General features: G+C 45.4%; 1 protein-coding gene across 2 annotated transcripts in view; it reads left to right on the top strand.

Annotated features, from left to right (window-relative positions):
* The window catches only part of LOC144600626 (rho GTPase-activating protein 6-like), a 185536-nt gene that overhangs the window by 54878 nt on the left and 103578 nt on the right, over positions 1-27080 (top strand). The window contains exon 1 of one of the 2 annotated variants that reach the window (XM_078412441.1): positions 23345-23739. The exons of the other annotated variant lie outside the window; for it this stretch is intronic. The gene's annotated coding sequence lies outside the window, so the exon portion shown is untranslated. Of the gene's footprint in view, positions 1-23344; positions 23740-27080 lie in introns of those variants that run through there. 2 annotated transcript variants of the gene reach the window in all.

The raw sequence follows: 27080 nt of genomic DNA, 5'->3' as shown, positions 1-27080 counted from the left end.
CTTCGCGGCCCGTCTCTGACATCCCCCATTATATGGAACTTGGCCTTCACTTTGGAGATGGTACTAGGGCTCACTCCAAATAATGCCGCAACTTGGTTTTGCGGAACACCTGCTTGAAGTTGCCCTATCGCACGGGCCCTATCCAGATCAGTCAAACGTGGCATGCCGATTCTTGGAGCAGACACCTACTGACCACTGTAGCAGGGCCCATGCTCACAGATGCTGCCAATCAGGTGCCAATCAGGCACCTGATTGTCAGCACCTGGGGGTACCAGAAGCTCAAAACAAGAGTCAATAGCAACAGCAGAATAAGCTGTTTGGCATTGGCAGAGAAGATTTGGCAAATTTTTCATGGGCGCAACCCATATACTCAGCTCTGCTGCTCATCCCACAAATGCATGTTCCTTACAAATGTGGCACCATTTAAAAGGGAAATAAACAGGCTTTCCAACAGTATAAGATTTATTGCCAAGAAGCATTGTTACAACAAATAAATAATCTACCAAACACAAATTTCCTTACTTTTTGTGCTATGTTTTTACATAAATTGTGCATCAAAATCTATCACATTGGATGTGTATTGGATATACAATTATTTGCATATCCAGTTAGTTAGTGTAGTTAGATGCATTGTATCTGGAGCACAACTGGATACATTGCGCTGTTGGGTACGGCCTGATATATTGTGCGATGAAGTCACTAAGATGCTTTGTGCTGTAGAATGCAGTCTGATATGATGAGTAAGGTGACCGTTGCCAGAAGTATTGTTTTACTGGAGTGCATTTAGATACATTGTATGGTGGGATATTGTCTAGCACAATGTCCTTTGAAGTGTTTTGGATGCAATGAAAAGTGGTGTAACTGAATACGCTTGTGGTAGATTGTAGTCTGGCACATTGTGTATTGTAGTGCGGCCGGATATATTGTGTGCTGGAGTATAGGCAGATATACTTCATTGGCATATGACTGGACATATTATGTGGTGGAGCATGTGATGGCGTGTTGTGTTGAGTACTTTGAGCAATGAAGTCTAGCCAGATACATGATGAAATGAAATGGAACGTGATACACTGGGGTCTCAATCTGTGCAATTTAAATCGGTGGAATATAAATCTGTGGTTTTCTGTTAATGCACAGTGTAACTTAGCACAGCATGTAGTACCCACTCAGTCCAGAGCCTATGGAATGTGGATATTAGTAAGTAAGGATCTTCACTGGGACAAGGTATAGTTTTAAGTTAATTAAAGAGAGGTAAGGCAGGGAGGTGATGTGTTGCAGCTTTATGATATGAGAACAGATGGAAGCCATTGAGATCCCTCATAACTACCACTGTAAATTAAGAATTGTCATTCAGAATTGAATGCTGGCGTCCAAGATTCAAAGACTGTGATGAGAAAGGAGAGTTTCCAGTTTCGAAAGACTGTAAAGCACCTTAAAATAATTACTGCGGCACTGGTCAGTCAGGAGAGTGTGCCTCCTCATGAGGGATATATGGGGATGTAGCAATGGGGCAGTCTCAGCTGCTACACTTGTTCAAGAGGTATGAAAGCGGCAGGTGGAGATGAGAGTGGAGAGTGAAGGGTGAAACAGCAAGTTAACTATCGCACCAGGGAACAGGGAGTCACTCATGTTGGGAGAATGGGTATTGCAAGAGGGCTAGACGCTACTCTCTGCAGTTGTGAATGCGAGTCCTGAAGGTTAGTGTCAGGCTTAGGGACACTTCTTTGAGGTTCAAGAGGAATTCAGATTGCAAGTGGACAAACCAGTCATGATCCATGTGGGAATAAATAACATAAATAGCACCGCAGAGGAAGTTACACTGAAAGAGTATGAGCAGCTGGGGTCTAAATTTAAAACAGGGTGAAAGTGAAATCATTTCTGGATTACTTCCCGAGTGATGTGAAAATTGACATTGTTAACATCAGACGGATGAATGAGTGACCAAGAAACTGAAGGAGAAATTAGTTTCAAATTATGTGACACAAACCAATAACAGGAAAGAGGGAGCCATTCCACTGGGATTAGCTTTACTTGAATTAGACTGGGACCAATTGTGTCTACATTTAAAAGTATACCACTAAACAAGCAATGGATCACTTTACAAGAATGATTACATAGTTTTGAAGAAGGGTCACGACCCGAAATGTCACCCATTCCTTCTCTCCAGTGATGCTGCCAGTTCCGCTGAGTTACTCCAGCTTTTTGTGTCTGTTTACAATAAACAGATAACCTTTTAAGGGACAGAAACCCACCAAGCAAAATGACCCAGTCTGTCAAGGGAACCCAGAGAAAATGTTAGTTTAAAGGAGTAAGTGGTAAACCCGAGCATGAAGAAAATGTCACACTCCATTAAAGGAGAAACAACATGTTCATGAAAAAAGGAAAAGTTAAAGGAAGCTAATGGCATGTTGGCCTTCATAACAAGAGGATTTGAGTACAGTTGTATAGGGCCCTGGTGATACCACACCTGGAGTATTGTGTGCAGTTTTGGTCTCCTAATTTGAGGAAGGATGTTCTTGCTATTGAGGCAGTTCAGCGTAGGTTCACGAGGTTAATCCCTGGGATGGAGGGACTGTCATATGAGGAAAAATTGGAAAGACTAGGCTTGTATTCACTGGAGATTAGAAGGATGAGAGGTGATCTTATAGAGACGTATAAAATTATGAAAGGACTAGACAAGCTAGATGCAGGAAAAATGTTCCCAATGTTGGGGGAGTCCAGAACCAGGGCACACAGTCTAAGAATAAAGGGGAGGCCATTTAAAACTGAGGTGAGAAGAAACCTTTTCACCCAGAGAGTTGTGAATTTGTTGAATTCTCTGCCACAGAAGGCAGTGGAAGACAATTCACTGAATGAATTTAAAAGAGAGTTAGATAGAGCTCTGGGGGCTAGTGGAATCAAGGGATATGGGGAGAAGGCAGGCACAGGTTACTGATTGTAGATGATCAGCCATGATCACAATGAATGGCGGTGCTGGCTCGAAGGGCCAAATGGCCTCCTCCTGCACCTATTTTCTATGTTTCTATGCAACAAAAACTTTTCGCTGTACCTCGGTACACGTGACAATAAACTAAACTGAATCCAGCAGACATGGTGTTTGAACTCGTATCTCCAGCTGTTAGTCCAGTAACTTAACCAACTTGGCCACTTTTCTGTTTCTTGTTGTTGCGGCTCAAATGGGGGAGGCATAATAAGATTCTATATGACAGAAGGCAAGAAAAGGGCCATTAGTATATGAAGTTGTTAAGTGTACCAAATGCCATTGCAGAAGCCCATGAAACAATTACATACATATCAAGGAAAGTAACAAAATCCAGCAGCTGTTTCAACTGTTCCACCTCCTCACCAGTGTGAGTCATTTTCATTCCAGAGGAGTAATCTGAAGCAATTCTGGAAAGTGCTTAAAACCTGCTGCTGGCCCCTCTCATTGCATTGGAACTTTAAGAGGAGATACGTAGATACTGCCATTATGTGGCAATTTCCCGTTTCAGTTGATATTCTAATGGCAAAGCTGTTTGCCTTCCAAGCACTGTTTGGAAAGTAAAAGAATGTTCAAATAAAATATTTAATCCCCCTCAGTTAAACAAACTAAAGTCACAACATCATTAATTAAAAACTAAAACACACTTTTTCGGTACTTGCAGGAGACCAAGACACCGAAGAGCAATTTATTCCATTTAATTCCAATAAACCCTCGCTGTAACAGACCACACTGTGGGAGATGTGTAGGGAAAAAAATGCAGATGCTGGTTAAAATCGAAGGTAGACACTAAATGCTGGAGTAACTCAGCGGGTCAGGCAGCATCTCTGGAGAAAAGGAAGCATCACGCAAGATGCTGCCTGACCCGCTGAGTTACTCCAGCATTTTGTGTCTACACTGTGGGAGATGGTGTCCGTTATTACCGATTGTCCACTCTAACTGAATAAGGGGGTTAATATGTACAGTATTAATGGAAAAACAGCCAATACACTGGAATTTAGAAGGATGAGAGGGGATCTTATCGAAACGCATAAAATTATTAAGGGGTTGGACACGTTAGAGGCACGAAACATGTTCCCAATGTTGGGGGAGTCCAGAACCAGGGGCCACAGTTTAAGAATAAGGGGTAGGCCATTTAGAACAGAGATGAGGAAAAACTTTTTTAGTCAGAGAGTTGTGAATCTGTGGAATTCTCTGCCTCAGAGGGAAGTGGAGGCCAATTCTCTGAATACATTCAAGAGAGAGCTAGATAGAGCTCTTAAGGATAGCGGAGTCAGGGGGTATGGGGAGAAGGCAGGAACGGGGTACTGATTGAGAATGATCAGCCATGATCACATTGAATGGCGGTGCTGGCTCGAAGGGCCAAATGGTCTTCTCCTGCACCTATTTTCTATTGTCTATTGTCTATTTCTAACATACACAGCACAATAAACAGCAAAGAACACAAAATACACAATACCTTTGGACGGCACAGTGGTGCTGTGGTCGAGTTGCTTCCTTACAGTGTCACAGACCAGAGTTCAATACTGTCCTCGGGTGCTCTCTGTGGTCGCGTTGGTTTCCTCCGGGTGCTCTAGTGCAATGGTTCTATTGGTTTTATCCTCCACCGTAAGTTGTCCCTGGTGTGTCGTGGGGAGCTGGTGTGCGGGGGAACCTGGTGGAGGGGATGCGAGGTTGCGGGGATCTGGTCCGGGTCTCTGGCCCTGTGGGGTGGTGGCACTGTTGGCAGGGTCACTCGGGGAAACCCACGCTGTCACAATGTCTTTGCAATGTGGGAGGAAAGATAGAACCAATGCGGTAGTTCTATCCTACACATTGTCCTTATCAATTGTCCCGAGTGTGTTGGATAGAACTAATGTATGGCTGATTGTTATTGATAGACACAAAGCGCTGAAGTAACTCAGCGGGTCAGGCAGCATCACTGGAGCAAAATCTATAGGTGACATTTGTTAGGTGGCATTTCTTCAGCCTGAGAAAGTCTCTCGACCCAAGACGTCCCCTATTCCTTTTCCACCAGAGATGCTGCCTGACCCGCTGTGTTACTCCAGCACTCTGTGTCTATCTTTGGCATAAATCAGCATCTGCAGTTCTTTGTTTCTACATGTGGGTGATCACTGGTCGGCACGGACTCAGTGTTATCTGAATGGTGGCCGATTAGGAAAAGGGGAAATGCAACGAGACCTGGGTGTCGTGGTACACCGGTCATTGAAAGTAGGCATGCAGGTGCAGCAGGCAGTGAGGAAAGCGAATGGTATGTTGGCATTCATAGCGAGGGGATTTGAGTATAGGAGCAGGGAGGTTCTGCTGCAGTTGTACGGGGCATTGGTGAGACCACACCTGGAGTATTGCGTACAGTTTTGGTCTCCTAATCTGAGGAAGGACATTCTTGCCATAGAGGGAGTACAGAGAAGGTTCACCGGATTGATTCCTGGGATGGCAGGACTTTCATATGAAGAAAGACTGGATAGACTCGGCTTGTACTCGCTGGAATTTAGAAGATTGAGGGGGGATCTTATAGAAACTTACAAAATTCTTAAGGGGTTGGACAGGCTAGATGCAGGAAGATTGTTCCCGATGTTAGGGAAGTCCAGAACAAGGGGTCACAGTTTAAGGATAAGGGGGAAGTCTTTTAGGACCGAGATGAGAACGTTTCTTTTCACACAGAGAGTGGTGAATCTGTGGAATTCTCTGCCACAGAAGGTAGTTGAGGCCAGTTCATTGGCTATATTTAAGAGGGAGTTAGACGTGGCCCTTGTGGCTAAAGGGATCAGGGGGTATGGAGAGAAGGCAGGTACAGGATACTGAGTTGGATGATCAGCCATGATCATATTGAATGGGCGGTGCAGGCTCAAAGGGCCGAACGGCCTACTCCTGCACCTATTTTCTATGTTTCTATGTTTCCTCACTGTGTGTCTGAACGAAGCTAAGCTAAAATGGTTTAAAACCACCATTCGCTCCATCCACCCAGTGGTCATTCCATGAAACATGATCTCGGTCCACAAACGATTCAATCTGTAACCAAAATCCATAATAATGTGGTCCGCTAAAACAAAGGTTTACTCCATTGATTATTTTGGTCAATACAGAATTACAAGGGTAGACAGTCAAAATCTTTCCCCCAAGATGGGGATATAGAATACTAGAGGGCATAGCTTCAAGGTGAGTGGGACAAAGTTTTAAGGAGATGTATATTTCTTTTGCACAGAGGGTGGTGAGTGCCTGAAACATACTGCTGGGGTGGTGGTGGAAGCAAATATGATAGGCATATGGATGTACAGGAAGTGGAGGGATATGGAGGCAGATAAAATGATCTTGGCATCATGTGCAGCATAGACCTTGTGAGCCAAAAGATCTGATCCTGTCGTACTTTTCTATGTTCTATGTACAAAAGGCCATGAGAATCCAGGCAATTGATCAAAAATTAGGTTTTTAGCCTGTTTGTGGGAATGAGCGATTTGAGGCAAGCTCAGGACTTAATTCCACTCAAGATTAAATTATGTGTGAGCTGTTGTATTCAGTGCTCCCAACGTTTTGACAAACTGTGGTAAATGACAACGTCACACTAGCTGAGTGCAGTTCTGAGAAACGATGATTTATAACATCTGGAAAATAGGCATAAGCCGACTAGAAACGTCAATGAAAGTGTGCAGTAATGTGTAACATTAGATTCTAAACCTTTGATGTCATCAAGGTTTCAAGGTCAATTTATTGACACATGTACCAATTAAGGTACAGTGAAATTTGAGTTACCATGCAGCCATACTAAGTGAAAAGCAATAAGACACACAACCACATAAAACTTAACATAAACATCCATCACAGTGGATTCCACATTCCTCAGTCTATCCTGGATTTGCAAGCACTTAGACTAAATTAAATCATCTGGTTATTGTTTTCTCAGGAATCCTTCATAGTTGTCATCTCTGTCCGATACACCAACATCAGCGAATCCCAAAGTCTATTAAAAAGATAATATTTTGCATGATTATAAAAAATTAACATTGGGGACATAAATTCCCCTACTTCCACAAAACATTTTTTTTAAATTTCAAATACACCACTTCAAAGCTAATGGCTTTTGTGGTTCACTACTCCCCCCCCCCCCCTCCCCCTCATATAATTAATGTGATTTTAATGAGTCAAGCTTCAGCTCTTTCGTGAAGTAATCTAGGTATGTACTTTTCTCTCCAGCTGACGTTAGTCTTGTTTTCCCAGTGTTGCTTAAAGGAAGAACAAAGTTTCCACGCTCACTGTCAGCTTATCCTTTTTATCTCTATTGAACGTCTAGCGTGCTATGCGGGGAAACAATCGATTTTTATTAGTAGTCAGGGTTGCAAACTACTATTTCAAACACTGCTCATGCAAACACATGGTGTGATGGAAAGAAACAGAACCTTGGCCCTGCTCAAATTTGATGGAGTGTGCAATACAATATGCACTCCCCACCAACAATAAACCATTTGATTGCCAGAGAGAAAGAAAAGAAAGACACATATAACCCAAGCATATAGGTTTAAAATTCTCTCCAGCCCCTGGAGAACTCTCCAACTTTGAATTCCTGGCAGAGTCACCTCTTTGTGTGAGGGAATCTTCACTCCTGCTGGGAATAAGTACAGCTCTCTATTGAAGGGATTTAACAAATTGATGTTCACTGTATACACAGTAAAGAGTCAGCCCCAGCCTATCCCTTGACATCTGGGTTGATTGATGGTCGGCGTGGACTCAGTGGGCCGAAGGGCCTGTTTCCGTGCAGTATCTCAAAGTCTAAAGTCTAAATCTGATCACATATTGCAGAATAGCCATGACTCTTAGAACTCTCCAACCTAGCTAATTGGGACTGTTTTCAATTTTTAAAAAAATCTATTTTTATAATTTATTTTATCATTTATCTTATCATTTGATGAATTTTGATCTGATCTAAATCTGTGCTACTCCATAGAATAGGGTGCAAATTTGTTTTAAGACCATCGTCATAACCAATATCGTTCTTAATAGAGGGACTGAATCCTTCAGTCCTTCCCAAAGTCCACGTCAACCATCTGGAAAAAAGATCAAAGCTGTGTTCCAAGTGCTGGCTGACCAAGAATTTAGAGAAAAACAAATTATGTCTTGTCTTGAAATCAATTATTCTGTGGGTGTGCTCCAACTCCCCTCTAACTATCACTCCAGAGATTTGGGTCTGAAATTCTCCAGATCTATGCAGCTAATGCACCTTCTGCAATATTTTCTTTGGAAGATTTATGGCCTCACCAGCTACATGATAAATGCTATTCTACTCATCATTCAAGAGCCTTGTAGCCAAACTTGAAGCACATACACATTTAACTATATCTACATGAAGGGGGTCAGACAGCAGTTGTATAAAGACAGTTACTTGGCCCACACCTATACCGACTGACAAAACCATTTACCATCATACTGAAAGGGACAACAAATCTTTGTAATGAATTTCTAAAGAAATGTGAGTGAATGGAAAGTAGCAGGGGCTGAATTTTAGTTTGAATTGATTGAAAGATACAGCGTGGAAACAGGCCTTTCGGCCCACTGAATCCACACCAATCGATCACCCACCCACACCATGCTATCCCACTTTTCCATCTAATTAACCACAAACCTGTACGTCTTTGCAATGTAGGAGGAAACCAGAGCACCCGGATGAAACCTACGTGGTCACAGGGAGAATGTGCAAACTCCATGCAGACACCGCCCGAGATCAGGATCAAAAGCGGGTCTCTGGCGCTGTGAGGCAGCAGCTCTACCAGCCGCATCACTGTGCCGCCACTGGTAAAACTTTGCAGAAGAATAGTTAATTATTTTCTTCTCTGAATCCCTGTAGTTTACCTGTCTCCAAGACTCAAAAAATAATAGCATCTTCTCCAGGAACTCTGGACACATTTCCAAACAACGTTAGAAATAGTAATACAAGGTAGACACAAAATGTTGGAGTAACTCAGCGGGTCAGGCAGCATCTCAGGAGAGAAGGGATGCGTGACGGGACAAGGAGGTGACGGGATGGAAGGAGGGGGCAGGACAAAGATAGGATGTAGTCAGAGACAGGAAGACTAGTGGGAGAATTGGGAAGCAGGAGGGGATAGAGAGGGGAAGCAGGGACTATCTGAAGTGGGAGAAGTCAATGTTCAAACCGCTGGGGTGTAAACTGCCCAAGCGAAATATGAGGTGCTGTTCCTCCAATTTGCGCTGGGCCTCACCCTGACAATGGAGGAGGCCCAGGACAGAAAAGTCACATTGGGAATGGGAGGGGGAGTTGAAGTGTCCCCTCCTTCAAGATTAGGGGAGGAGGTCCAATGTTGGCCTTCATAACAAGAGGAGTTAAGTATAGGAGCAAAGAGGTCCTTTTGCAGTTGTACAGGGTCCTAGTGAGACCGCACCTGGAGTACTGTGTGCAGTTTTGGTCTCCAAATTTGAGGAAGGATATTCTTGCTATTGAAGGCGTGCAGCGTAGGTTTACTAGGTTAATTCCCGGAATGGCGGGACTGTCCTATGTTGAAAGACTGGAGCGGCTAGACTTGTATACACTTGAATTTAGAAGGATGAGAGGAGATCTTATCGAAACATATAAGATTATTAAGGGGTTGGACACGTTAGAGGCAGGAAACATGTTCCCAATGTTGGGGAAATCCAGAACCAGGGGCCATAGTTTAAGAGTAAGGGGTAGGCCATTTAGAACGGAGATGAGGAAAAACTTTTTCAGTCAGAGAGTTGTAAATCTGTGGAATTCTCTGCCTCAGAAGGCAGTGGAGGCCAATTCTCTTAATGCATTCAAGAGAGAGCGTGATAGAGCTCTTAAGGATAGCGGAGTCAGGGGTAAGGGGAGAAGGCAGGAACGGGGTACTGATTGAAAATGATCAGCCATGATCACATTGAATTGCGGTGCTGGCTCGAAGGGCCAAATGGCCTACTCCTGCACCTTTTGTCTATTGTCTATTGTCTAGCAGATGTCGGTCACTTGTCTGTCTCCTGTGATGGAGATAGTGTCTACTTTCGATTTTAACCAGTTATTTTCCTACACACCTTAGAAATAGTAATGCTATTCATCAGCAACTTAAGATGTAGGGAATTTCCCAGCAAACGATTTTTGCTTGATAGTGGTCAAACATCAAGCAGACTGACAATTCCATGAGGACAATTGAATGACTAACAAAAAAAAATCAAAAAATCAAAAATAGCTTTATTTGTCATTCGTTCAGAACGAGATTACTTAGCCATCAGTACAAAAAACACAAGACACAACCCCAACACAAACATCCATCACAGTGACTCCAAACACCCCCCCCCCCCCCCACTGTGATGGAGGCCAAAAACTTCCCCTCTCTCTTCCCCCATGCCCCTCCCACGTACAGACAACTCGACCCCTACCCAGGCGACCGACCCGCACAGCCCCCGCAAGGAGATGGAAAGTCCCTTATAAAGAAATCATAAAAACCTTATAAAGTCAAGGCCTTATAAAGAATACACATGGTTGAGATTATTCAATCAAAGTTGGGGTGGTTTCAGTGGTAAATAAATCAGCTACATACCAAATGGACATGCAGAATCAAAATGTAACTATGTTTTAAGCCTGTAATCTATTGAATTAAAATAAAACCAGTTTAAGTCAGGCAGATGCGATGATTCCCTTTGGGTTGAATCCTTGCATGCGCCGAGTTCGGTGGCCTGAAAATTGGGCGTAGATGGTTTCCAGCCTGGTAACAAGTGGAAGGAGGACTTACACAGACCTTAGTTGGAATCTATGGAGACAACTGATGATGGGTAGCAAAGAAGGCCCTAAAATAACAATCTTCCATCCATAACCTGGTTAGTCACCAGAAAATGTGCATCACTGTTTGTTGGCTGATTTATCACCGAGATGGCAACAAATATGTAGGATTAAGCTTAAAAGGTAGCTGCAGAGAGATTAATAGAGTCATTGTGTCATCTATTATATTATACTTCCATAACCATTCAACTCAATAAGATGTAAATCATCACAAAATAAGAAACATTAGTTTCATTTTATTGAATCCCAAAATTGGACTGTCGCGTTGATATTGATAGATCAATCCGTATCCATTTTGAACATAGAGTCGGCGCAGTGGAGATGCCTTTCCATAACGTTAACCTCAAAGTCAAGATCAACTGACTCAATCAGGCATCTGTCCATAGAGCAGACAGAATTTACATTTCATGTGCGTATCTTAAGACTGTGGCCCCAACATTGACACTGAAATTATTATAAATAATGTTAAAGAATGGTGCGATGAAACATTGATCCCCAAGGGGCATGATTGTGGACAAGTCTCTAAATTGCTTTAAATTAATTTATAATCTCCGTGTTTTTAAAATAATGCTGGAAAGATTATAATGAAAATAACTTATGTGGAGAAGCTTTTTATCTCACACTTTGCCGGAGTGATTGTTAGCTTGACAAGTTGTTGCCTATTGCACGTGTCCTGTCAGCAGTGAAGTGCCTTGTTACAAATATACAATTAATTTTGTAAGATATTTTGAAAAGACATGCTGAAAATCCCCGAAACCAAACTTCAACAATCATGTTTTGTAAGCCAATTGATTTCCCATTAATCACATTAACCAAACAAGATTTGGGTTGTGAGACTGAAAATCCTTCTGGTTTGCAAGAACTGCCTGAAGCGCATGTAAACCGTTACAAACATGAGCAAGCAACTGGCAAAACATTTGTTTCTGGAGACCCTTGACCGGATGAAGTTGGGTCTCGACCCGAAACGTCACCCATCCCTTCTCTCCAGAGATGCTGCCTGTCCTGCTAAGTTACTCCAGCATTTTGTGCCTATCTCTGATTTAAACCAGTATCTGCAGTTCCTACCGGCTCGGTGGCGCAGCGGTAGAGTTGCTGCCTTACAGCGAATGCAGCGCCAGAGACTCAGGTTCGATCCTGACTACGGGTGCCGTCTGTACGGAGTTTGTACGTTCTCCCCTTGACCTGTGTGGGTTTTCTCCGAGATCTTCGGTTTCCTCCCACGCTCCAAAGACCTACAGGTATGTAGGTTAATTGGCTGGGCAAATGTAAAAATTGTCCCTAGTGGGTGTAGAGTAGTGTTAGTGTGCGGGGACGCAGCGGTCGCTGGGCGGCACGGACCCAGTGGGCCGAAGGGCCTGTTTCTGCGCTGTATCTCTAAATCAAAATCTAAAAATGTACACAAATCTAAGTATTTTCAGATTCTAAACATTATCCAAAACCCTCTGTACTGTGAGATCCTTTCTCACTGTTCACCCTCTGTGGTTCCTGCTGCTCTCCTGCCCTCACCTTTGTTTTTAATCTCTGGCCTTTGTCTAAACCATCTGCTTATCAAAACACCTTGAGCTTATGTCTACCTATCACCTGCTATACTTTGCCCTGCCTCCTCTTTCTCCCAGTTTTGTCAAACCTCTGCCTCAATTTACAATCAGTCTGAAAAAAGCTACCTACCCATATTCTGCAGATAAAATGTCTGACCTGCTGAGATACTGCAACACTTTGTGTCCTCTTTTGGAACCAGCATCAGTGATTCCATGTTTCTAAAATCTTAATAATATTCATCACGTTACCATCATTAAATTCTAATTATTGCACATTGTCTTTAAGAGTGAAGCCCAATGAAAAATAACATTCCCACCAATGGGAATAGATAATATATTACTTTGCAACCTCACCTTGACCTTGACTGGCTCATTATAGTCTTTGACTTTTCCTCGACTCTCCCACATCACGTATTTCTATTTGTTTTCACAATTCTGTAAAATTATTCTTTTAGTAGATTGAATAGGAGACCTCGTTTCTGTGATAGTTCTTTGTACTCCAAGCTGCTAGTTGTGCGTGAGGTGCCTGTAATGGCCTTACAGATCATTTACCGTCTGTCACCTATATTGATTTTCTCTTTTCGATCTATTCAAAGTTGTCCTTCATTTTAACAAAATGGTTCATTTTAAAATCTTCCTTGTGTTGCAGATTTCAACCACATTCCTAATGTTGAGGTCACTGTTGTCCAGATGCTTTCCCTCAAACCTCCTCATGGAGCCCCAACACAAGCTCTGATTACTAAATGTTGTGATTATCCTTGTTTACTTCATTCACATGTGTGAGTACATCCCTCACACAAAGCTATGCTAGCTCTCCCTGAACTTTCCCTGCCTTTTCAAATGTTCGTTAATCTCATCTCTTTGAATTTTCTCCAATATTTTCTCCACTGCTAATATAAGTCTTGCTGATCTGTAATTACCTGGTGTATTCTTGCTGCGCTCCTTAAATAAAGGAATAACAATGGCTATGCTCAAGTCCTCTGGGACCTCACCTGTAGCTAACAAAGAAGCAAATCTTTGTCAGGGCTCTAGTTATCTCCTGGGATAGCGTCCTGGGATAGATCTCACCCAGACTTGAAGAGTTCATCAATATTATGTACTCATGACATTGAACACCTCCTTTATTCCTAATATTAATATGCTCCAAACCATCAACGTAATCCTTCCTGATGTCAAAGTTTTCCCATTCTTCTACTTGATTAATACAGATGAGATGGGTAGCAGAATAGCTCAGCAGTAGAGACCCAAGTTCGTTCCTGAATGCAGGTGCTGTCTGTACAGAGTCTCTCTTGTCCCTCTGACCGCGTCTGTGTCCTCCGGGTGTTCCGATTTCCACTTTTAAAAAATGTGCAGGTTTGTAGGATAATTGGCTTCTGTAAATTGTCCCTCATGTGTAGGATAGATCTAATGTATGGGTGATCACGGGTCAGCATGGACTTGGTGTGTCGAAGTGGCTGTTTACGCACTTGATTTCTAAAACTAAAACTAAAAAAAACTAAGACCTATTCATTTAAGAGTTTGCCTATATCATTGATCTGCACTCATAAATTACTTTTTGGTCCTGAAGGGAACACACTTTTCCCCTGCTTACGAAATATCTTGAGATTTGCTTTAATTTTACTTGCCAAGGATATTTCTGAGGACCTCTTTCTAATTTATTTATTAAGTTTCTCCTACGCCCCTCCAATTTTTAAGAGACTTACTCATTTGCTTGCTTTTTTCCTATTCTAACCTTTAATCCTTTGTCATGCAAGGTTTTTAATCATACTATCTTTTTCATTCATCATTAGAGCCATAGAGTCAAATAGTGTAGAAACAGGCCCTTCTTCCTAACTTGCTCATGCTGACCAATATGCCCCAACTACACAAATTCCACTTGCCTGCATTTGGCTCATATCCCTCTAAAGCTATCCTGTCCATACCAAACTTTCTGGCTCATGATTTCTTTATACCTGATTTACGAGTTTATACCCTTATAATAAATCAAACCATTATATTTTCATTCAAATGAACCTTGTTTCCAAGTAGAAGAAGGAGCCTATAAATTAAGAACTAGTTATGATAGGTATTCTGTAGGGCCACTACTTATTATCCAAACATTTTGAGCATCGTGTTATTGGATTTTGAGACCTAGTCTGCGCATGGTATGTGCAGCGGACAGTATCAGATGAAGAACATGGATCACCATTGCCAATCCGAAATGGGCAATATATTCTGGCCATGTTAGCTATCCCTGAATCTTAGATAAAAAGCAAATAACTAATAAAAATATAAGGCCATTGGAATTCCCTTTCAGCCCTGTAAGCATGCACGAACAAGCAGTGTCAAAGATCAGCAATTTAATATTATTAAATGAAACTATTTAAATTAAATATTTGACCTGTAATGTGATTGAAGTTTGGAAACAGACCAACACTGCTGTATGACTGTCTGTGAAATAGCCGCTGTAAGAGAAGCCTGCCGTGAAAGCTGCATTCTTATTGTTAGGGCAACATTGTTCTTGTTGCATGATTCCCTGCCACTGATTGTTTCTGGGTTATCCGAATTCCTGTTGAACAAATAAAATTATTGAAGGTTGTTGGATGCTTCCTGATAGCTTCACTTGTCTGGGGCACTCCAGCTACAGTTGCTGGGAATCTCGTTAATATTAACTTTCGGCTTTTCTTTCAAACGCTCCACAGTTCTCAGGAGAAGGATTGGAGCATGAATGAAATGAAATGAATGAAATGAATGAAATTTTAATCTATTAGATAATTCCATTTGAGGATACTCTCCAAAAGCAACAATGACCTTGAGTGGAAGCCATTATTAAACCCTGCCTACTCCTACATGCACACTTCACGTCTAGATACAAGTACAGAGGCAAATGACAGAAGCTGCCCACGATACAGATGCCTTTGCCTTCAGGCAACAGGCTTCTGTAAATAAAGTAGCGCTCTCACCATATTTTCGGACCTTCATTTCATCACCTGGCAGAAACCCACATAGTCAGTGGAAGGTAGATACAAAATGCTGGAGTAACTCAGTGGGACAGGCAGCATCTCTGGAGGGAAGGAATAGGTGACATTTCGGATTGAGACCCTTCTCCAGTCTCTCAAAAGTCAGTGGAAGATCTTGTAAACTCCATGCAGACATCACCCAATGTCACGATTAAACCAGATTCCAGGAGTTGCGATGCTTTCTCATACTGAAATCAAGTCGTTAATTTAATTATTATCCAAAACTTCATATTTATCGTTGTAGTTTTCAAAAATGATTTACTTATCAGAAAGCTGAAGGCTTTGTTTGACATTTTGCTAGTTCTTTGACTGTTGACACTAGCTTTTTAATACTGATTGCTGACATGATAACTGACTACTTTTAATCTATCTATTTCCAGCGCAAAATAGTTAAGAATAAGAGTCATCCATTCCCATCATGTGGCAATTTTTTACATAGCAATAATGAAACTCACTAAACTTAGCTGGCTATACTGGTCCCATGTTAAACTCTTTAGGAGATTGGGCTATCACAGTGTAAATTCACTGCTTTGTTGAAACAAAATCATATTCAATAACGCTCATTGTGTTGGTTGCCTAATTACTGATCTTGCAGAACTTTTTCAAAGGCTCCAGAGAGATGTTTCAGGTAGGAACCCGTCTTTGGGCTCACCCTATCTTTGATGTAAACCAGCATTTCCATTTTCTTCCTATACATACTGTAATACAATCGTGAGTTATGACACAATTTTCAGGGGACATTTGGACAGATATAAAGATCGGAAGGGTTTGGAGGGATATGAGCCAAATGCAGGCAAATGGGACTAGCCCAGAATGCCAACTCAGCATGGACACGTTTGTCTGAAGGGCCATTTCCTTTTTGTACATATCTAAAACTGCAGAACATTTACATCCAACGACAAGATTTCAGGAGGGGAACAACATGGTCCATGAATACATGAATTTAATCACAAAATATTATTTTAACTCTGAAACAGTGATGGCAATTTTTAGTCTTATAATGTGGAAATAAACTGACTTAGCAACTTGCCTGCTCATTACAGAATACCATTTGACATGAATTTTACATGCAAGGCTCTATACCTCCATTGAAGATAGCCAGACTCGGAACTTCCTGAGATGTTATCCTAATCAGCTGCCGCCTTTTTGTCAGGAGGTCATGAAAATCCCGATGTTCAGGTTTTATGGAATCATCACACTGTTCCCATTTAAATTATAGCATTTTGTCAGGAGAATCTGAGAACATTGGTTCTCCATTTTAGATCAATATCAAATTTTATAAAACGAGTTCAAAAGTAAATCTACTAAAATATTCACAATACCAAATCAAAATATGGGAGGCTTTGAAGTTTCTCTTAGTTATTGAATATGGAGCCAAACTTTTTAATTCAGCTTACTGATCTGAAATACAAGCTGCTATTATTGGAGTAATGCTCTGGATCTCTGGCTAAGGAATTGATTTGATCATGCCATCAGTAAATCCCGTTACACATTTCTGTGGCTTTGCATCTCCTTTTCAATAGATTTTTCTGGCACTTTAACTCCATTTATCATTTGAAAATAATACCAGGTATTATGTGCAAAATATGCTGAGAAATAGCAGACGATGTAAGAAGAGGGTCTTTCCATCAGCCTGAATAAAAATGCTAACTTTAATTTGAAGTAAGATCCACACACGAAGAAACGAGGAACTGCAGACACTAGTTTACAAAAAAAAGGACACAAAGTGCTGGAGTAAATCAGGCAACATTTCTGGAGAACATGGATAGGTGACATTTTGGGTTGGGACCCTTCTTCTGACTTACACGGGAATAACAACCAAACCTTGCTGAAAAACATTCAGAATATAAATATGGGCTGTTGCTTAACTTTGCTCAGTTGAGTTGCATGTGTAACCAATTAAATTAACATTGGATCTTTCCCACTCAGTATAGCTCAGCTCAGACCACTACATTTACCGAATCAATTGGAAGAGTTAATTATGCAGCTTTTATGCTTGCACTCTTTGTAACATGAAGAAAATTTCCTGAACATGTCCTAAACCCGTTTCAGTTATACTGTAGATTGATATTGGTAGTGTACTTAGCATAATGTTTTGTATTACATCACGGAAAAAGACTTCTCAGCATAATGGGTCCATTCTAGTGGGTAGAAAAGAAATGCAGATGCTGATTTACACTGAAGATTGACACAAGGTACAGGAGTGACTCAGCGGGTGAGGCAGCATCTCTGAAGAGAAAGGATGGGTTATGGCGAGTCGTAGGCGAAGTACGTTGAGGTAGACGTTTATTGTAACATTAACAACCGTGACAATCAACGCACCAAACGACAGACAACCATAAATCTTACTGTCTCCTTCGGAGGACTAAACCAGACTGCCCAGTTCCTTTACCTGCGCACCACCTCACCTCTTCTACCAATCAGAGGGTTCGATGGTCTGGACCAATCCCTGTGTCCCTACATGACCCCCCCCCCCAGAACCCTCGGTGCGGTACCGGGCAGGTGCCCGGACCACCCGACCGGTGCGGAGAGGAGAGGGGGGCCTTGCCGGGGGTGTGGACGGGGAAACCGGCACCGCGGGAGGAGGGGAAACTGCCGGAGCCGGAGGCGGCAGTGGCAAGGAGACCGGGGGAAGCGGGGTCCCGAACGGGGGCAGCGAGGGGGAAAACTGCTGTATGGGAGCCGCGGCCGGAGGTCGGCCCCGGCGAGGAGGTTGAGCCGCTGTGACGGGCTGGTCTGGGTCCAAATAGGCAGGCTTGAGGCGGGAAACCGAGACGACCTCTTGTCGTGTACCCACTTCTAACGTGAAGGTGACTGTGCCTCTCTTCACTACCCTGAACGGACCCTGGTAAACTGGCCGGTGGGCATCGATGCGCCGGAAAACGAACTCGCAGTCGCCCAAGGCCGGCGGGACGTGTGAAGGGGGATCCCCGTGACGAGAAGCAGGGACCGGGGCCAGGGACCCCACCCGCACTCGGAGTGAAGCTAAGAGTGCTGGCATGGAGGGAGGGGGGGTGGAACCTTGGGGGAGAACGTCGCCTGGTACCCGCAGGGGCGAGCCATAGACCAGGTCTGCCGAGGAAGCTCCGAGATCGTGCTTTGGAGCCGTGCGGATACCCAGGAGAACCCATGGGAGCTGGTCGGCCCAGTCGGGGCCGGACAGGCGGGCAGTAAGTGAGGCTTTAAGCTGCCTGTGGAACCGTTCCACCATCCCGTTGGCCTGGGGGTGATAGGCGGTGGATTGTTGTAATCGCGACCCGCACACCTGAGTCAGAGCCACCCACAGGGATGAGGTGAATTGGGCGCCCCGGTCGGTAGTGATGACGACCGGGACGCCGAAACGGGCAATCCAATTTAGCGCCAGAGCCCGCGCGCAGGAGGCTGCTGAGATGTCGGACAACGGGAGCGCCTCTGGCCACCGGGTGAACCGCTCGACTACCGTGAGGAGGTGGGTGTAGCCCCTGGAGTGGGGTAACGGGCCGACGAGATCCACATGGATGTGGAGGAATCGGACTGCGGGGACCGTGAACTGCTGGACGGGGGACCAAGTGTGCCGGTGTACCTTGGAGGTTTGGCACGGAATGCAGGAGCGGGCCCAGGCGGCCACCTGCCTCCGCAGCCCGTGCCAGACAAATCGAGCCGCAACCAGAGCCGAAGTGGCCCGTATGGACGGGTGTGCCAGGCCATGAATAGTGTCAAAAACCTGGCGCCGCATGGAAGTGGGTACTACCGGGCGGGTGCGCGGCAGAGAAACGTCGCACCAGAGTTTAGTACGCGTGGGACCACAGGCTACCTGTGCCAACCGCAACCCCGAGGTGGTGTGGGGGTACAGGGAGGGGGTGTCTTCCAGGCGCTGAGCCTCCGCGAGCTCCTGGAAATCCACCCCGGAACTTACCTCGGCAACCGGGGAAACAGCCGGTCTGGACGGGGCATCCGCCATGGCATTTAGTTTTCCCGCAATGTGCCTAACGTCGGTGGTAAATTCCGAAACGAAAGTGAGGTGTCTCTGCTGGCGGGCCGACCACGGATCGGAAACCTTCGAAAAAGCAAACGTCAGTGGCTTGTGGTCAGTGAAAGCCACGAGAAAGCGGCCCTCTAAAAAATAGCGAAAATGACGGATCGCCGGGTAGAGGGCCAGGAGTTCCCGATCAAAGGCACTGTAAGCTATCTCGGGGCGAGTGAGCTGGCAGCTGAAAAAGGCCAAAGGGTGCCAGAGGCCGTTAACCTGCTGTTCAGTGGGGGCAGAGGAGCGCGGGTGGACGAGCATGGTGGCGTTCGCAAGGGCCAGCTTGGCTGCTGCGAAAGCCGCGTCGGCACCAGGGGACCACACGAGCTCGGTGGGGTTACCCGCGAGGCATTGGAAAAGGGGGCGCATGATCCGGGCTGCCGCCGGGACGAAGCGGTGGTAAAAATTCACCATGCCTACAAACTCTTGTAACCATTTGATAGTGTCGGGGCGGGGGAAGGAGCGGGTAGCAGCCACCTTCTCGGGCAAGGGAACGGCACCGGCCTGTGTGATCCGATGGCCCAGGAAATCTACTGAGGATAGTCTGAATTGGCATTTGGACGGGTGTAGGATCAGACCATGGTCTTGCAACCTTTGGAATATGGAGCGCAGGTGGGACCGGTGTTCGTGAGCCGACCGACTTGCCACGAGAATATCATCCAGATATATGAATACAAACCACATGGTCCATGAGGCGTTGGAACAAGCGCCTGGGCGGCGTTTTTGAGGCCGAAAGGCATCCGCAGCCACTCGAAAAGCCCGAACAGGGTGATGGTGGCGGTCTTAGGGATGTCTGTAGGGCGAACGGGGATCTGGTGATACCCTCGGACTAAGTCCAGTTTTGAGAAAACCGTGGCACCCTCTAGGCTGGCAGAAAAATCCTGAATATGCGGGATCGGGTATCGGTCAGCCATGGTGATGGCGTTCAGACGTCGGTAATCGCCACATGGTCTCCACCCCCCAGATGCTTTTGGGACTATGTGTAACGGTGAGGCCCACGGGCTGTCTGACGGGCGTATGATCCCCAGCCGTTCCAAAGTGAGGAACTCTTCGCGAGCGACTGCCAGCTTATCAGGGGGTAGGCGACGGGCTCGGGCGAAAACAGGCGGTCCCTCCGTAGGGATGCAGTGCACGACTCCGTGCTTGGCGGCAGGTGTGTCGAATCGCTGGAACAGGAGCTCCGGGAATTCAGCGAGTATCGCAGCAAACGGGTCGGAGGTCGTAGTGACGGCCTGGACGGTCGGGGTGGATGACACGGAAACCGAAGGAGCGGGAGGGTCAACGCTACTGGACGACGGCTGCAGGCTCTTCCCGCGGACGTCAGGGATCAATGAGAAAGCCCAAAGGAAATCCGCTCCCAGGATTGCCTGGCCTACATCTGCGATGATGAAAGTCCAGTTGTAGGTCCTGGAACCAAAGGACAGGGACATGTCCCGTGTTCCGTAGGTACGGACAGGGCTGCTGTTGACCGCAATGAGTGGGGGGCCGGTCTTACCTGATCGCGCTTCCTGGCAGGATGGAGGCACAATGCTGACGATCGCCCCGGTGTCCACGAGGAAAACGGTACCTGTGTGTTGCTCAGCAAGGTAGAGGCGATGGTTCTGGCCGATCGAGATTGCCTCTACATTTGATCGGCCGAGGCATTTCCCGAGAATGTGCAGGGGCTTCTACCGTTGCGTGCCGCTGCTCCCCACCTTCTATGAAAGAAACACCAGCCGCGCTGGTGTGTTTCTATGTCGCGGGCCTGTTTCAAAATGGCCGCCGTCGACGTAGCAGCTTGGCGGGTTTTTTGAAAAGTGGCGGGCGGATGGGCGCCATCTTGGCCGCGTGGTCGGTCGCTCACCTGTGTTGAAACCCGATTTACTGACCCGGGGCGCCTCGCCTTTGCCGCGACCAGTGCGTCCGCCTTTTCTGCGAAATCCATCGGGTCCCCGAAAGTAACGTCTGCTAGGACTACGCGGACGTCCTCTGGCATCTTCTCGCGGAATGCCTCCTCGAACATGAGGCATTTGGTGTGTTCTCCCGCTAGAGTCATCATCTCCGTCATGAGGACCGACGGCGGTCGGTCCCTGAGCTCAGGTAAGTGCAGGAGTGTGCTGGCCCGTTGTTGTTGGCTGCGCCCGAAGGTTTTCAGCAGCAGCGACTTGAGGCCCGCATACTTGTCGGTTTCAGGCGGGTCGGTGACGTACTGTGCGACCCGTGCGGACGTCTCCGATGGCAGGACGCTCAGTAGATGGTAGAACCTGGTCGCGTCCTCCTGTATTCCCCAGAGGTGGAACTGCGCCTCCGCTTGGGCGAACCACAGGCGTGGTTGGTGGGCCCAGAACGGGGGCAGATGAACGCCGACTGCGTTTGGCGTCGATGCCTCCCGATGGGACATCTTGGTGATCTGTGATCACGTCGGGGTCACCACTATGGCGAGTCGTAGGCGAAGTACGTTGAGGTAGACGTTTATTGTAACATTAACAACCGTGACAATCAACGCACCAAACGACAGACAACCATAAATCTTACTGTCTCCTTCGGAGGACTAAACCAGACTGCCCAGTTCCTTTACCTGCGCACCACCTCACCTCTTCTACCAATCAGAGGGTTCGATGGTCTGGACCAATCCCTGTGTCCCTACAGGGTGACGTTTCTGGTTAAGATCATTTTTCAGGTTGAAAGTTTATTCTCGTGTCAGCATGGTAACCCCAGCAGTGCCATTGTGTACCCCTTCCTGCAACTTATTCTCTCTTCATGCCCATCAACTCTCCTTTGGTTCTTTTGGTTACATACCTACACGGAAGGACAATTTAAAGCAGCAGGCTAACTTACCAGCTTATCGTTAGGTTGTGGGAAGAAATCGGAAACAGATCTTTGGTCACATTTTCCAAGCATCATCATATGATAACTGTAGAAATCTACCCGGTTTATGAGAATATTGCCATGACACGAGGGTCTTAGCTAAAGGGAGAGATTGGGCAGGCTGGGACTTTATGTCTTGGAACGCAATAGGCTGAGGGGTGATCTCACAGAGTTGTATAAAATCATGATGGGGAATTGATAGGATGAATGCACAAAGTCTTTCACCCAGGGTAGGGAACTGAAGAACCAAAGAAAGTTTTTCACTGTATCTCGGTACACGTGACAATAATAAATCTAAACCTAAGTAAGTTCAAATTTATTTCTGACTTTTCCATACCACTCACAAAAGGAACGATTCCTGTTGAAGAATGATTTCGTTTAGACAATAGACAATAGACAATAGGTGCAGGAGTAGGCCATTCAGCCCTTCGAGCCAGCACCGCCATTCAATGCGATCATGGCTGATCACTCTCAATCAGTACCCCGTTCCTGCCTTCTCCCCATACCCCCTCACTCCGCTATCCTTAAGAGCTCTATCCAGCTCTCTCTTGAAAGCATCCAACGAACTGGCATCCACTGCCTTCTGAGGCAGAGAATGGCATTAAAGTCACTTACAATGCAGTAGCTTAGTTGCTTTTTGTGGCATATAGTTTGAGTGATTGAGGCTGGGTTTGATGTAAGACATGAGTGCTCAGCATTCAACAATCTCCAACTTGAGACTGCAGAGGTGCATTATACTCATTCCATCTATTTGAGGTTATGTATTACTGTAAAGCACTCGCAAAGAGATCACTTTAACTGTCGACTGTTGAAGCCACTTTAGAGTTGCATTTAACAGCTCTGGAAAATGAAATAATAAAAGCATTGTTCCAGTGTCCTATAGCTGACACTGTTACGTATGAGATAATGTTTTGTGTAATTTTTAATCTAAGCCCACTGCAGCTTGCTTTTCCGTCAGGGCATTGTTTAACGAGATACTGTTATTTCTTTCTCTTTCTCTCTTTTTCTCTCTCTTTCTCTCTCTTTCTCTCTCTCCCTCTCCCTCTCCCTCTCCCTCTCCCTCTCCCTCTCCCTCTCCCCCTCTCTCCCTCCCTCCCTCCCTCTCTCCCTCCCTCCCTCTCTCCCTCTCTCCCCCTCTCCCCCTCCCCCCCCTCCCCCTTCTCTCTCTCCCTCCTCCCCCCCCCCCCCCCCCTTCTCTCTCTCCCTCTCTCTTCCCTATATACTTCTACAATTGCCATGTTCTTGTCTATCCAACTGGAGTATGATTTTTTGGCAAGACTCTCAAACTCCTTCATTTGGAAGGGAAGCTGGTCACATTCCCAGCTTGTGTAAACATCAGAGATGAATGCGATGGAAACAGCATGAGGGGTAATTTCTCTCCAGCTCTTGCCCTTTTTCCATCTCACTCACACACACACACACAACCCCACACAATTGCAACTGCAGCTCTGAGCAGCAAATGGAGTGACTGAGTTCCGTATGTATTCTGATTGATGATGATTTTTCAGAGATAGCGAGAGAGTTGAGGCATTTTGTGTGAACTGTTTACGGCATCTCAGATACGGACATTAGATACAGCTACAAATATCACAGTAAGTACTGATGAAAGCATTGCAACTGTCTTGTTTTATTGTTTACCTGCCTGAAATCTATTCTTTGGCGTTAGCCTTACTGCTGTAAGATTAGTTTGTGCTGTTAAGTTTTGTTTTTTGCAAAATGATTACCATCTTTATTTCAATGTTATGTGAAAGTGTTTACATTTTTCTGGATCTGAGTATGCAGTTCTACTGAGCTAATAATAAAACTGCCTTTAATTTAGCGGGATATTTCGTAGTTTGATCTTGTTGATAATGAAGCTAATAAAACCTATATTCTAATACTTGTTGTTTCTAGTTAGTGCATAATAGTATTGGAAACTCGTGGAAATGGAAACATTAGAAATGTTGAAATGTTATCATTTAAAAGCTTTACTCATTATACCCATTTCTAGATAATAGTAAATCCGACTAGTGCACGATTGCACTGTGTATAGTTCCCACCACCAAAAGGTATTTTCTATCACTTGTAGCGTGAGCAAAGTTCTTATACCATCTCTGTGTGTGAATTCAATGGCAGTATAATGGGTTCTCATCTATCTATATACTAAAACTCTTGTTTGTTTGTTTGTTTGTTCCTGAACTACAGCCAAAACGGTACACAATAACGTGACAATTTTAGGCCCACCTTACCGTCGTCCCTTTGGTGCTAATGGGTGAAGTTTCCTTGAAATCGGTGTTATATTTTTTAAGTTATTCACATTTTAATGTTTAAATCTATCTCCTAGGGAGGGAGGGAGGGGGGAGGATAAGGGGGATTGAGGGGGATGGAGAGGGGGAGGGGAAGGGAGGGGGGAAGGGGAGGAGCGAGGGTTGGGGGAAGGGGGAGAGGGGGTTGGGGGAAGGGGAGAGGGGAGGGGGAGGGAGGGAGGAAGGGGGAGAGGGGGCGAGGGGGAGGGAGGGGGAGGAAGTGGGGGGAGAAGGGAGGGGGAGGAGGGGGGTAGAGGGAGGGGGAGAGGGAGGGGAGGGTGGAGGGGATGGGGGAGAGGGGAGGGCGGAGAGGGGAGGGTGGAGAGAGGAGGGTGTGAGGGGGAGGGGGAGAGGAGGGTGTGAGGGGGAGGGTGAGAGGGGAAGGGGAGTGGGGGGAGAGGGGAAGGGGAGTGGGGGGAGAGGGGAGGGAGAGGGGAGGGTGGGAGGAGAGGATGTTGCACCAATGCAAGAGGTTTGGGCCCAACGGGTCCACTTGGTCTAGTATATTCTAAAGTGTAATCAATGTAAGGGGTTCTAAAGATAGACACAAAATGCTGGAGTAACTCAACGGGTCAAGTAGCATCTCTGGAGAAAATGAATTAATGATGTTTCGAGTTAGGACCCTTCTTCAGACCATCAAGGGGTTCTATTTGCTTGTTTTTGCTCCAAATATGAATGTCCATAAAATATGAGTGAGCAAATGCATAGAAAAGATTAGGAAACCTTTGTTAATAAACATGAAGAACTGATCTCACGCTCTGCACACTTTTTACAGTAATTAGGATTCCACATTAGGGATAATGTGGAACCCAGCATAACCAGCATCCAATAACTTGCAATCATTAACTAATGTGAGTAAGTAATGCAGAATACTTATTCACCAAGTTGGAATGTATAAAGGAGAAAGCAAAGTATGACGTTAATACTTAATGTCTCCTTCGACAAACACATCAAACACATCACAAAGACAGCCTTCTTCCACCTCAAAAACATTGCCCGTCTCCGTCCATGCCTCTCCTCCACAGCTGCAGAAACCCTCATCCACGCCTTCATCACCTCCCGTCTGGACTACTGCAACAGCCTCCTCTATGGCGCACCCTCAAAAATCATCAGTAAACTTCAATACATTCAAAACTCCGCTGCCCGTCTACTCACCCACACCCCGATCCGTGACCATATCACCCCCGTCCTTAACAAACTCCACTGGCTCCCCATCCCCCAGAGAATCCAGTACAAAATCCTCCTCATGACCTACAAAGCCCTCCATAACCTGGCCCCATCCTACCTGACCGACCTCCTCCACAGGCACACTCCCACCTGCACCCTCCGCTCTGCTGCTGCCAATCTCCTATCCCCCCACATCCGGACCAAACTCAGATCCTGGGGGGACAGGGCTTGCTCCCACCCTATGGAACTCACTACCTCAAACCGTCAGAGACTCCTCCACACTCACCACATTCAAAACATCACTGAAGTCTCACCTATTCAGTATTGCCTTCAACCACTGAAGGTCACCCCACCCTCTGTCTCCTTTCTCTGTTCGTTTACTTATTTATCTATTTATTCACTTCCCTATGTTCTCTAAATCCCTGTAAAGCGTCTTTGAGTATATGAAAAGCGCTATATAAATGTAATGTATTATTATTATTATTATTAATATGAACAGTGAGAAAATCAGTATAATGAAAGCTTGATGATGACTGCGTGATTGGAATGAGTTACACAATCAGTTTGCTTCCCAAGGCAGTAAAGACTGAGCAGCAGTTGTTGGCATTAGCTACCCTTCCTTCTGCCAGTATTTATATTGAAGTGGTTTGTTCATTTGTGTTTCGTTCATCCTTACTAATTTTATATTATAATTCAGTGGCACGGGGGCGCAGCAGGAGAGTTCATAAGATCATGTGATAGGAGCAGAATTAGGCCATTCGGCCCATCAAGTCTATTCCGTCATTCAATTATGGCCGATCTATCTCTTCCTCCTAACCCCATTCTCCTGGCTTCTCCCCATAACCTCCGACACCCGTATTAACCAGGAATATATCAATCTCTGCCTTAAATATATCCACTGACTTTGCCTCCACAGCCTTCTGTGGCAAAGAATTCCACAGATTCACCACCCTCTGACTAAAGAAATTCCTCCTCAACTCCTTCCTAAAAAACATCCTTTAATTCTGAGACTATGACCACTGGTCCTAGACTCCCACTGGTGGAAACATCCTCTCCATATCCACTCTATCCAAGCCTTTCATTATTCTGTACATTTCAATGAGGTCCCCCCTCATTCTTCTAAACTCCAGCGAGTATAGGCCCCTTGTCGTCAAACGCTCATTACATCAGTTAACCTACTCATTCCTGGGATCATTCTTGTAAACCTCCTCTGGACCTTCTACAGAGCCAGCACATCCTTCCTCAGATATAGTGCCCAAAATTGCTGTCTTATAGTGCCAGTTCGATCCAGGGTTCGATCCTGACTACGGGTGCTGTCTGTATGGAGTTTGTACATTCTCCCCATGACCTGCGTGGGCTTTCTCCGGGTGCTCTGGTTTCCTCCCACACGCCAAAGACGTACAGGTTTGTACGCTAATTGGCTGGGTAAAACTGTAAATTGTCCCGTGTGTGTAGGATAGTGTTAGTGAGCAGGGATGGCT

This window comes from Rhinoraja longicauda, chromosome 15, assembly GCF_053455715.1.
Source record: "Rhinoraja longicauda isolate Sanriku21f chromosome 15, sRhiLon1.1, whole genome shotgun sequence".
Taxonomy (NCBI): domain Eukaryota; kingdom Metazoa; phylum Chordata; class Chondrichthyes; order Rajiformes; family Arhynchobatidae; genus Rhinoraja; species Rhinoraja longicauda.
This window is presented reverse-complemented; position numbering and strand designations above follow the sequence as displayed.